Source organism: Chiloscyllium punctatum, chromosome 2 (assembly GCF_047496795.1).
Source record: "Chiloscyllium punctatum isolate Juve2018m chromosome 2, sChiPun1.3, whole genome shotgun sequence".
NCBI lineage: Eukaryota > Metazoa > Chordata > Chondrichthyes > Orectolobiformes > Hemiscylliidae > Chiloscyllium > Chiloscyllium punctatum.
Window position 1 is genome coordinate 66,383,635 of NC_092740.1, and position 10,523 is coordinate 66,394,157.

The following is a 10,523-nucleotide window of genomic DNA, read 5'->3' on the forward strand; positions in this document are numbered from 1 at the left end:
TGAACATTTGTGAAATTAAAGGGACAGAGGCAAAGTGGTTATAAAATTGGCTGAGGGATAGGAAACTGCGAGGCATGATTAATGAGGATTTTTTATACAGGGAGGAAGGTCTGTAGTAGAGTTTCCTATGGGTCAGTATTGAGACCATTGCTTTCCTAGATGAACTAGATTTTGGTGTAAAGGAATTAATTTCAGAGTTTGTGGACAATACAAAGATTGTACCTGTAAGGAGGACAATGTGGAACTTCAGAAAGACATTGACAAGTTGGTGGAATACATGGATGGATGGCAGATCAAGTTTCATGCAGAGAATTATGAGGTGATATGGTTTTTACAAGAACATAGAGAGATGTATGAAATAAAGGGTACTACTCTTAATGGTGAGCAGGAGCATAGAAACTTGTATGCATATGAGCTATCAAAGATTGACGGGTACAGACAGCAGTTAATAAAGCACAGAGTATTCTAGACTTCATCAATAGGTGCACAGAGTACAACAGAAGTGAGGTTATGCAGACCTTATATAGGACATAGGTTAGACCTCAGTGAAAATACTGTGTCCAGGTTTGGGTGCCACACTTTACGAAGGACATGAGTGCATTTGAGAGAGTGCAGATGAGGTCACAGGAATGGCTCCAGTGATGAGACTCTGCAGTTTTGGGAAAAGACTGGAGAAGTCGAGAGAGGGTTCTATGGAGAAGAGAAGACTAAGAGGAGGTTTGATAGAAGTTTTCAAAATGATGAGGGGTCTGAACAGATTAAATAGGGGAGAACTGTTCCCCCTCACAAATTTGATTTGGAGGTGCCAGTGTTGTACTGGGGTGTACAAAGTTAAAAATAACACAACACCAGGTTATAGTCCAATCGGTTTATTTGGAAGCACCAGCTTTCGGAGCACTACTCCTTCATCAGGTGGTTGTGGAGTATAAGATTGTAAGATACAGAATTTATAGCAAAAGTTTACAGTGTGATGCAACTGAAATTATATATTGAAAAAGACCTGGATTGTTTGTTAAGTCTCTCATCTTTTAGAATGACCTTGTCGGTTTCAGTTCTTTCACATGTAAATCCCAGAACTTTTTTAAAGTTACATTCTCAAGTGAACTTTAACAATAGGTGCCATGTCGGCCCAGATAATGCATTGAAGGTGTGAGGTGCCCTGTGTGAGGCTGTCTGTGCCCCAATGGTCAGACTGATTCTAATCTAAAAAAGGGATTTACAGAATCTTCCATGGATTCATACAATTTTTGAGCAAAATGAAATTTAATTTTGCAAGTACAAATTCACCTCACAAACTTATGTATGTGTGTGTGTGTGTGTGTGTGTGTGTGTGTGTGTGTGAGAGAGAGAGAGAGAGAGAGAGAGAGAGAGAGAGTGAGAGAGTGTGTGTAGTGTAGTGGGGTCACCTGTAGTGTGACATGAACCCAAGGTCCCGGTTGAGGCCCTCCCTATGAGTACCGAACTTAGCTATCAGCCTCTGCTCGGCCACTTTTTGTTGTTGCCTGTCCCGAAGTAGCACGGTGCTACTTAGGGTAGCACGGTGGCTCAGTGGTTAGCACTGCTGCCTCACAGCACCAGGGTCCCAGGTTTGATTCCAGCCTTGGGTGACTGTCTGTGTGGAGTTTGCGCATTCTCCCCGTGTCATTCGACCATGGACCTTCAGGTGACCGCTCTCCAAGGTGGACTTCAGGATAGGCAACAATGAAAAGTGGCAAAAACAATGAGGTAAAAACAATGACTGCAGATGCTGGAGTAGGTATGTGGGGTGGGGAGTGGTATGAGTGTCTGTGAGAGAGTGTATGTGTGAGTGTAATAGGATATAAGTCTGAGAGAGGGTGCGAGTGTATGAGTGAGTGTGTGAGAGAGGGTCTGCATGAGTCTATGAGTCTGTAGAGAGTGTGTGTGTGTGTGTGTGTGTGAGAGAGAGAGAGTAGTGCAATGGGATCACCTGTAGTGTGACATGAACCCAAGGTCCCAGTTGAAGCCAAGTTCAGTACCCATGGGGATGGCTTCAACTGGGACCTTGGGTTCATGTCACACTACGGGTGATCCCATTGCACGACACTCTCTCTCTCTCTCTCTCTCTCACTCACACACACACACACTCTCGACAGACTCATAGACTCATGCAGACCCTCTCTCACACGCTCACACATACACTCGCACCCTCTCTCAGACTTATATCCTATTACACTCACACATACACTCTCTCACAGACACTCATACCACTCCCCACCCCACATACCTACATAAGTTTGTGGGGTGAATTTATACTTGCAGAATTACATTTTGTTTTGCTCAAAAGCTGCATGAATCCCTGTAAGATTCTGTAAATTCCTTTTTTTAGAAATGGAATCAGTCTGAACACTGGGGCAGAGAAAGCCTCACACAGGGCACTTCACAGTTTCAAGGTATTTTCTGAGCTAACATGGCACCTATTGTTAAAATTCACTTGAGAATGTAACTTCCAAAAAAAGGTTCTGCGATTTACATCTGGAAGAACTGAAACCAACAAGGTCATTCTAAAAGATGAGAGACTTAACAAACAATCCAAATCTTTTTCAATATATAATTTGAGTTGCATCACACTGTAAACTTTTGCTGTAAATTCTGTGTCTTATGATCTTATACTCCACAATCACCTGATGAAGGAGCAGCGCTCTGAAAACTAGTGCTTCCAAATAAACCTGTTGGAATATAACCTGGAGTTGTGTGATTTTTAACTTTGCACCCTCTCATAAAAAGATTGTGAATTAGTGAACACACTTTTAAACTGTTTTGCAAAAGAAGCAAATGCAAGATGAATAGATTTGGAATGCACTATCTGGAAGTGTTGTGGGGGCAGGTTCAATTGAGGCATTCAAGAGGGTTTTGTATGAATAAATAGAAACAATATGCAAGGTTACAGGGAAAAGGCAAGGGTTTAACATTATGTCAACATGCTCAGAGAGTCAGTGCTGACATGATGGACCATCTGCCCTCTCTCTACACTGTATCAACTCCTTGAATCGTCAGATCCACTGCCAACTGATGGGAGAGTATCCAGAGTGCTCCCTATACTCCTATTCCTCCTCCTCTATCAGATCATTTGGTCAGGATAAATGGATCAGACTAGACCTTGTACATTTTAGAAACCTGTCTAGCTGCTAAGTCACCTACAGAACTCTCTAGTATGTAAGGATCTCCATTGGATAATGGACACTTTAGGAGGCAGGAAGAGTAAATCACTGTGTTGGAAAGTCACATATCTACCAGGTGTTACCCCTCCTTCCCCTGCACCCAAAGGTTCACATATGGCCCTCCATACACAATGGTGCAGCTCCATCAATTTTAACTCCTTCCCATGGATGCCAGCATCACTCCTCATTGAACACACCTTGTGTGTCTTTCTGGAGCTGCTTGTCATTTTTGCACGTCCTTCAGATTGTCGGCCCTAGGGAACCTCCCTGCCTGGATTTCACTCCTCCTTTCTTACATGCCTGTCTGAAGTGACCTGTACTCCATGGTTATAGTTGTAACAATTTGAGGTGGATCTTTTCCTGCCTCCATCTTGAGACCTACATTCTGTGTCCCCTCTTACCTCATTTATTTTGCCTTTCTTCATAGAAATTTTTCCTTTAGTAACATTTACTCCCTGCCTCTTTTCAAATCTAAGGGTCATTTTCCTTTGGATTCCTGCCTCAGTATTGTTATTAGTGTCTCTGTCAAAGTCCTCAAAGACCTCCTGCAGAATACAATGTAAGCTATGAGGATCTACAACCAATGATTTAAGACACTAGCCTGTAGGTGTGCTGAATCTTAAGGTACCCTCTTGAACTTGATCATAGACTGCATAAAACTTGTCAGTGCCACGGATGTTGTAGGTTTCTAGTGCGCATTCTCTCATTAGTTACATAGCCATAATGATTCCGGTTTCCATTTCATCCTGTGTCCCTTGTCTCACTCTTGCTTAACTTATGAGAGCTGTAGAAATTCAGGAAATCAAAGTAAAAAGGAACAGTCAGGATTTTCTCCTCATCATCCAATCTGTGGTGACTAGTCACTTGGCCAATTTCGAGGAAATGATAATAAAGCTCCTCTCCAAACTGGAGTTTAAGTTTCCAGCTATGCTTTGCAAGTGTTCAGTCGAATAGGTGATGACAAGTCCACAATAAACAGTGCCCTATCGCTGTTTAGGGCCTAGGGCAGTGTTATATGTCGTAGTCTCTCCTCGCTCATTATCCTCAAGCTCCTCCACTACCTTTTTCTCCTCCTTGCCTCTGCCGACAGATTCTCCTCCCTTACCATGCAAATCGCACCCCGATAATGTCACTGCCTTGCCACCAGTATTTCATCCGCCGACATTTCCGCCACTTCCAAACAGACCCCACTACCAGGGATATATTTCCCTCCCCACCCCTTTCCGCCTTCCGCAAAGACCATTCCCTCCGTGACTACCTGGTCAGGTCCACGCCCCCCAAACAACCCACCCTCCCATCCTGGCACTTTCCCCTGCCACCGCAGGAACTGTAAAACCTGCGCCCACACCTCCTCCCTCACCTCTATCCAAGGCCCTAAAAGAGCCTTCCACATCCATCAAAGTTTAACTTGCACATCCACTAATATCATTTATTGTATCCGTTGCCCCCGATGCAGTCTCCTCTACATGGGGAGACTGGGCGCCTCCTAGCAGAGCACTTTAGGGAACATCTCCGGGACACCTGCACCAATCAATCACACCGCCCCATGGCCCAACATTTCAACTCCCTCTCCCACTCTGCCGAGGACATGGAGGTCCTGGGCCTCCTTCACCATCGCTCCCTCACCACTAGACGCCTGGAGGAAGAACACCTCATCTTCCGCCTCATAACACTTCAACCCCAGGGCATCAATGTGGACTTCAACAGTTTCCTCATTTCCCCTTCCCCCACCTCACCCTAGTTCTAAACTTCCAGCTCAGTAACTGTCCCCATAATTTGTCCGGACTTGTCCTACCTGCCTATCTTCTTTTCCACCTATCCACTCCACCCTCTCCTCCTTGACCTATCACCTTCATCCCCTCCCCCACTCACCCATTGTACTCTATGCTACTTTCTCCCCATCCCCACCCTCCTCTAGCTTATCTCTCCACACTTCAGGCTCACTGCCTTTATTCCTGATGAAGGGCTTTTGCCCGAAACGTCGATTTCGAAGCTCCTTGGATGCTGCCTGAACTGCTGTGCTCTTCCAGCATCACTAATCCAGAATCTGGTTTCCAGCATCTGCAGTCATTGTTTTTACCAGTATTCCAATGCATTACCAACAATACATGTAGTCAACAAGCTATTCCTTTCTCTGCTTTAGCACCCCTGTAGACAGGTATGATATCACGTCTGTCTGTGAGCTCCTCCCTCAGTCTTTGTTATGTCTGTTTCTCAGTTTGCAATATGAGTGATGATGAACACACCAATTCCTTGAGTATTCTGTTTTATTGGCCTATCTTTTCACTTCTCTGAGCTAACCCTCTCTCTTTTTATCTCTCCTTTCCTGCTTTAATTATTTCATGGTTCTTTTCACTACAGTTGTTCCCACCTCTTTCACTTCTCACAGTATAATTAATTCTGCATCCAGCTCAAGACACTCCTTTTGATATGTCGCCAATCACTGCCTTTACTTGTGATCGTCTATGTCCACTGATCAGCTCCTACTAAGGAAAAATCTATTTCTAGGATCATGCTAATCCACCCCTCCTTCAGGGGCAGTCTCTCCATCAGATATTTTATGACTAATGCATCCATAGTTGGTTTCATCATTTATTTAGCTTCTGGGATACCTTTGTGATCACTACTGTAAATCAAAGATCTATGTTCTAAGATCTTTTCCCCTGACTTTGAAATCAATAACACAGAGCTCAGCTGTAATTGCAATGTCCAATTAGTGTGGTGACCCTTTATTAACATACCAAAGAAAAACATTTACTCAGTTACTCAGTGGGTCCCCGTGTTCAAGAGCTCATCGCCAAGTGGTCACTCTGCCGATGAAACCTCCTGTGATGGGCCAGATCATGTTTCCTGCTGCATGCCTGATATTGTCAAACACTTCCTTGGAGTGCAGGTTCATAGCTCCTTGAAAGTGGAGTGGAATGTAGACAGGATAGTGAAGAAAGCATTTGGTATGCTTGCCTTTATTGGTCAGTGCATTGAGTATAGGAGTTGGGAGGTCATGTTGCGGCTGTACAGGACATTGGTGAGGCCACATTTGGAATACGTGCATTTCCGGTCTCCATTATAGGGAAGATATTATGAAACTTGAAAGAGTACAGAAAAAATTTACAAGCATGTTGCCAGGTTTGGAAGGTTTGAGCTAAAGGGAGAGGCTGAATAGATTGGGGCTATTTTCCCTGGAGTTTAGGGGACCTTATAGAGGTTTATAAAATCACGAGGGGCATGGATAGGGCAAACAGTCAAGGTATATTCCCAAGGGTAGGGGAGTCCAAAACTAGAGGGCAAAGGTTTAAGATGAGAGGGGAAAAATGTAAAAAGGACCTAAGGGATAACGTTTTCTTGCAGAGGTGCATATATGGAATGAGCTACCAGAGGAAGTGGTGGAGGCTGGTACAATTACAACATTTAAAACACATCTGGATGGGTATATGAATAGGAAGGGTTGAGAAGCACATGGCCAAATACTGGCAAATGGGACTAGATTAATTTAAGATATGTGGGCGGCACGGTGGCACAGTGGTTAGCACTGCTGCCTCACAGCGCCTGAGACCTGGGTTCAATTCCCGCCTCAGGCGACTGTGTGGAGTTTGCACATTCTCCCCGTGTCTGCGTGGGTTTCCTCCGGGTGCTCCGGTTTCCTCCCACAGTCCAAAGATGTGCAGGCCAGGTGAATTGGCCATGCTAAATTGCCCATAGTGTTAGGTAAGGGGTAAATGTAGATGTAGGGGTATGGGTGGGTTACGCTTCGGCGGGGCGGTGTGGACTTGTTGGGCCGAAGGGCCTGTTTCCACACTGTAAGTAATCTAATCTAATATCTGATAGACATGGATGAGTTGGCCCAAAGAGTCTGTTTCAGTGCTGTTAATCGTTACAACTCTATGACTTCATTTTCATACACCTCCTTGACTGGGCCCTTGGCATTTAAGGCAATACCCCAAAACAATTCATCCAACTGGGTTATTAAATCCATCTTGGTCTTGCTGGGGCTAATGGTAAATGGTCATACTCTGCCCTTAGCTAGCAGCTGACTGTCGGTGCATGCCAAAATAGGTCGATACCCCAGGTGGCCATTAGCCAGTCAGTTTATATAGGCAAGGTATCTATGTGCATCAGTCACCATTTTCATGCCATGTTTAAATATGTCTGGGTGTGTGTACATCAGTTGAAATGTTTTTAATAAGTAATCTTAATTGCAGCTGTCAACAATGTCTTCAGTCAGGATCTTCTAGCCTTTATAGCTCTGTCTTCATACGATCCAGTTATAAACTTTGGAAACCTCAAAATTTGTTTTATTTAAACTTAAATGCAAATTCAAGACAACTGGAGATAGATAAAAGAAAGAATTGCTTTCTGACAAACATACAGAAAACAAAATGCCTTGAGGCATCCAACACAAAGGAAATAACATTATAATGACTAAAATGCCTTAAACAGTCCCTCCTTGTTTATTATACCTACAATTCCTCATGTACCCTCACACATAAAACTTTGGGAGGACTTGGTGGCCGTCATTCGATGCTGTCACGACTTCCAACTGCTGCTGCTGGTCTTTGAGGTACACTTGTTTTGTTTAACATCCTCCTCAGCTGCTCATTGTAGAGTGGTTCTGTGACCATTACCCATTGAGAGTCACAGATCTAGGTCTTTTTATTATTCCCACTGAGTCCTTTTGTTAACTTTATAGGACATGATGGATCAATCCATGTGTGGTTCTGTGCCCTGGAAAATTCCTTATATTCTTCCAGCATATCCACTCAAGGATTCTAGTGCAGATTTTGAGAGAATCCCCTATTAATGCCCCTCAAAAGGCTTGTCTATTGCCCAATTCCTTTGTACTGCATTTTTTAAATCTGGAGCAGGATTAGGCCCACACTGTTGATCATCTATCTCAATGCCATATACCTGTTTTTTTTTTCCTCCATCTTGAATGCCTTTACAATCTAAAAAAAAGGTTTCTTCCTTGAATATATTCACATATATCTTTCCCTGTAGAATTTGGAGGAGAGGGGACATTTTGCTCATCCAAGGATTTATACATCCTTCATATGCATATTGTTTGCTTCCTAAAATTCAAGATTGTCTCATTGGGTCAGAGTGCACAAATCCTTTAACATATTCCGCTTTTCCACCAGGATGAAAGGCTTGTGCCTGGTTGTGATCACAGTCAGGTTTTGTCCAGGATTGTTAGAATTGGGCATCTTTCTCTGTCTTGTCTCTATGGTGACCATCTTGCCCATCTGAAAGGATAGTAGGAACACTGTCAGTTCTGCGAGCAGATCTCCCATTCTTCGACCAAGTTCTACATGGTAGACTTAGTAAGGTAGATCACGTAGGATCTCGGGAGAGCTAGCTGATTGGGTACAAAATTGGCTTGACGGCAGGAGTCAGAGGGTGGGGTAGAGGGCTGTTACTCAAACTGGAGGCTTGTGATCAGCAGTGCACTACAAGGAATGGTGCTAGGCCCACTGAGGTTTGTCATTTATATGAACAATTTGGATGAGAATATAGGAGGCATGGTTAGTAAGTTTGTGGATGACACCAAAATTTGTAGGAGAGTAGAGAGTGAAGAAGGCTATCTAAGAGTATAAAAGGATCTTGAACACTTGGGCAAGTGGGCTGAGGAATGGCAGAGTTTAATTTAGATAAATGCAGACAAACCAAGGTAGGATTTATACAGTTAATGGCAGGGCTCGTGGGGAGTGTTGTCAAATAGAGACCGAGGATGCAGATAATAGTTTTTTGACAGTGGAGTGGCAGATAGACAGGGTGGTGAAGAAGGCGTCTGGCATACTTGCTTTCCTTGGTCAGAGGACTGAGTACAAGAGTTGGGATATCATGTTACAGTTATATAAGACATTGGTGAGGCCACATTTGGAATACTGTGTATTAAACTGGAAAGGGGGCAAAGAAGGTTTACAAGGAACTTACTGAGAGTGGAAGGTTTGAGTTATAAGAAGAGACTGGATTGGCTGTGGCGTTTTTCCCCTGGTGTGTAGGAAACTGAAGGGTGACCTTATAGAGGATTATAAAATTATGAGGGGCTTGGATAAGGTGAGTAGCTAAGATCTTTACCTAGGGTAGGGGAGTCCAAAGTTAAAAGGCATAGGTTTAAGGTGAGAAGGGAAAGATTTAAAAGGGACATGAAGGACAACTTTTTGACACCCCCCACAAAGGGTGGTGCTTATATGGAAAAAGCTGCCAGCGGAAGTGGTAGAGGCAGGTACAACTACATTTAAAAGACATTTGGGCAGATTCATGAAAAGGAAAAGTTTAATGGGAATGAACCAAATTCAGGCAAGTGGGCCTAGTTCAGTTTAGGAAACCTAGTCAACATGGAGGATTTGGGCCAAAGGGCTTGTTTCCATGCTGTATGCCTCTATGACTGCATTAGAGCAGACTCAGGCATTCTGATAATGAACACAGAACTTGAAATATTGACTCTATTTTCTCCCCCACAGATGCTGCACTACCTATTGAGTTTCACCAGCAATTTCTGTTTTTGTACTGCGAACAATTCTAGGGACCAAATCATAAGAAAGAAGTGAAAGACTTAAAATGTATACAGACAAGGTTTATCAGGTGTTACCAAGGCTGAGGGAATTAAATTATGCAGAGATGTGGACAAGTTAGGACTGCTTACTTGGAATGGAGAACACTAAGAGATGATCTAATAGAATTTTGCAAAATAATGAGGAAGTGTGCTACTGTTGATAGAGAGAATCTTTAGCGAGTGTTCATGTGTTTAAAATAATACAAAGATTCTGAAGGAGTATTTAAGGTCTAGAATGTTCCATTTTGAAGGATGGTGGAAGTTCAACATAAATATTAAAAGGAGTTGTAGATACATGAGGCCAACTAACACGTAAGATTATGAACAGTAGTTGGCATTGTTGGACAAAGCTCTTTCAAATAATCACTGCAGGCATCATCGGCCAAAATGCCTTTTTTTCCTACCACTAACATTCTCAGACCTTAAAAATCAGAAGTGGGGATGTTTGCTGTTCACTGTGCCATGTTCAGCACCAGTTTGCCTCCTCAGATACTGAAGCAGTCCCTATCCAAGTACAGCAAGAACCTAGGTTTCGGCTGAAAAGTGGCAAGTAATATTTGTACCATACAAATGCCAGGCAATGACCATCTCCAATAAGAGACATTCCAGCCATTGTGCTTTGACATTCAATAGCATCATAATCACTGAATCCCCACTATCAACATCCTGGGGGTTGGTATTGACTAGAAACTGAACTAGCCATACAAATACACAGGCTACAAATCAAGTCAGAGGCTAGGAATCCCGCAGCAACTCTGCAAAGCCTATCTACAAGGTACAAATCAGGAGTG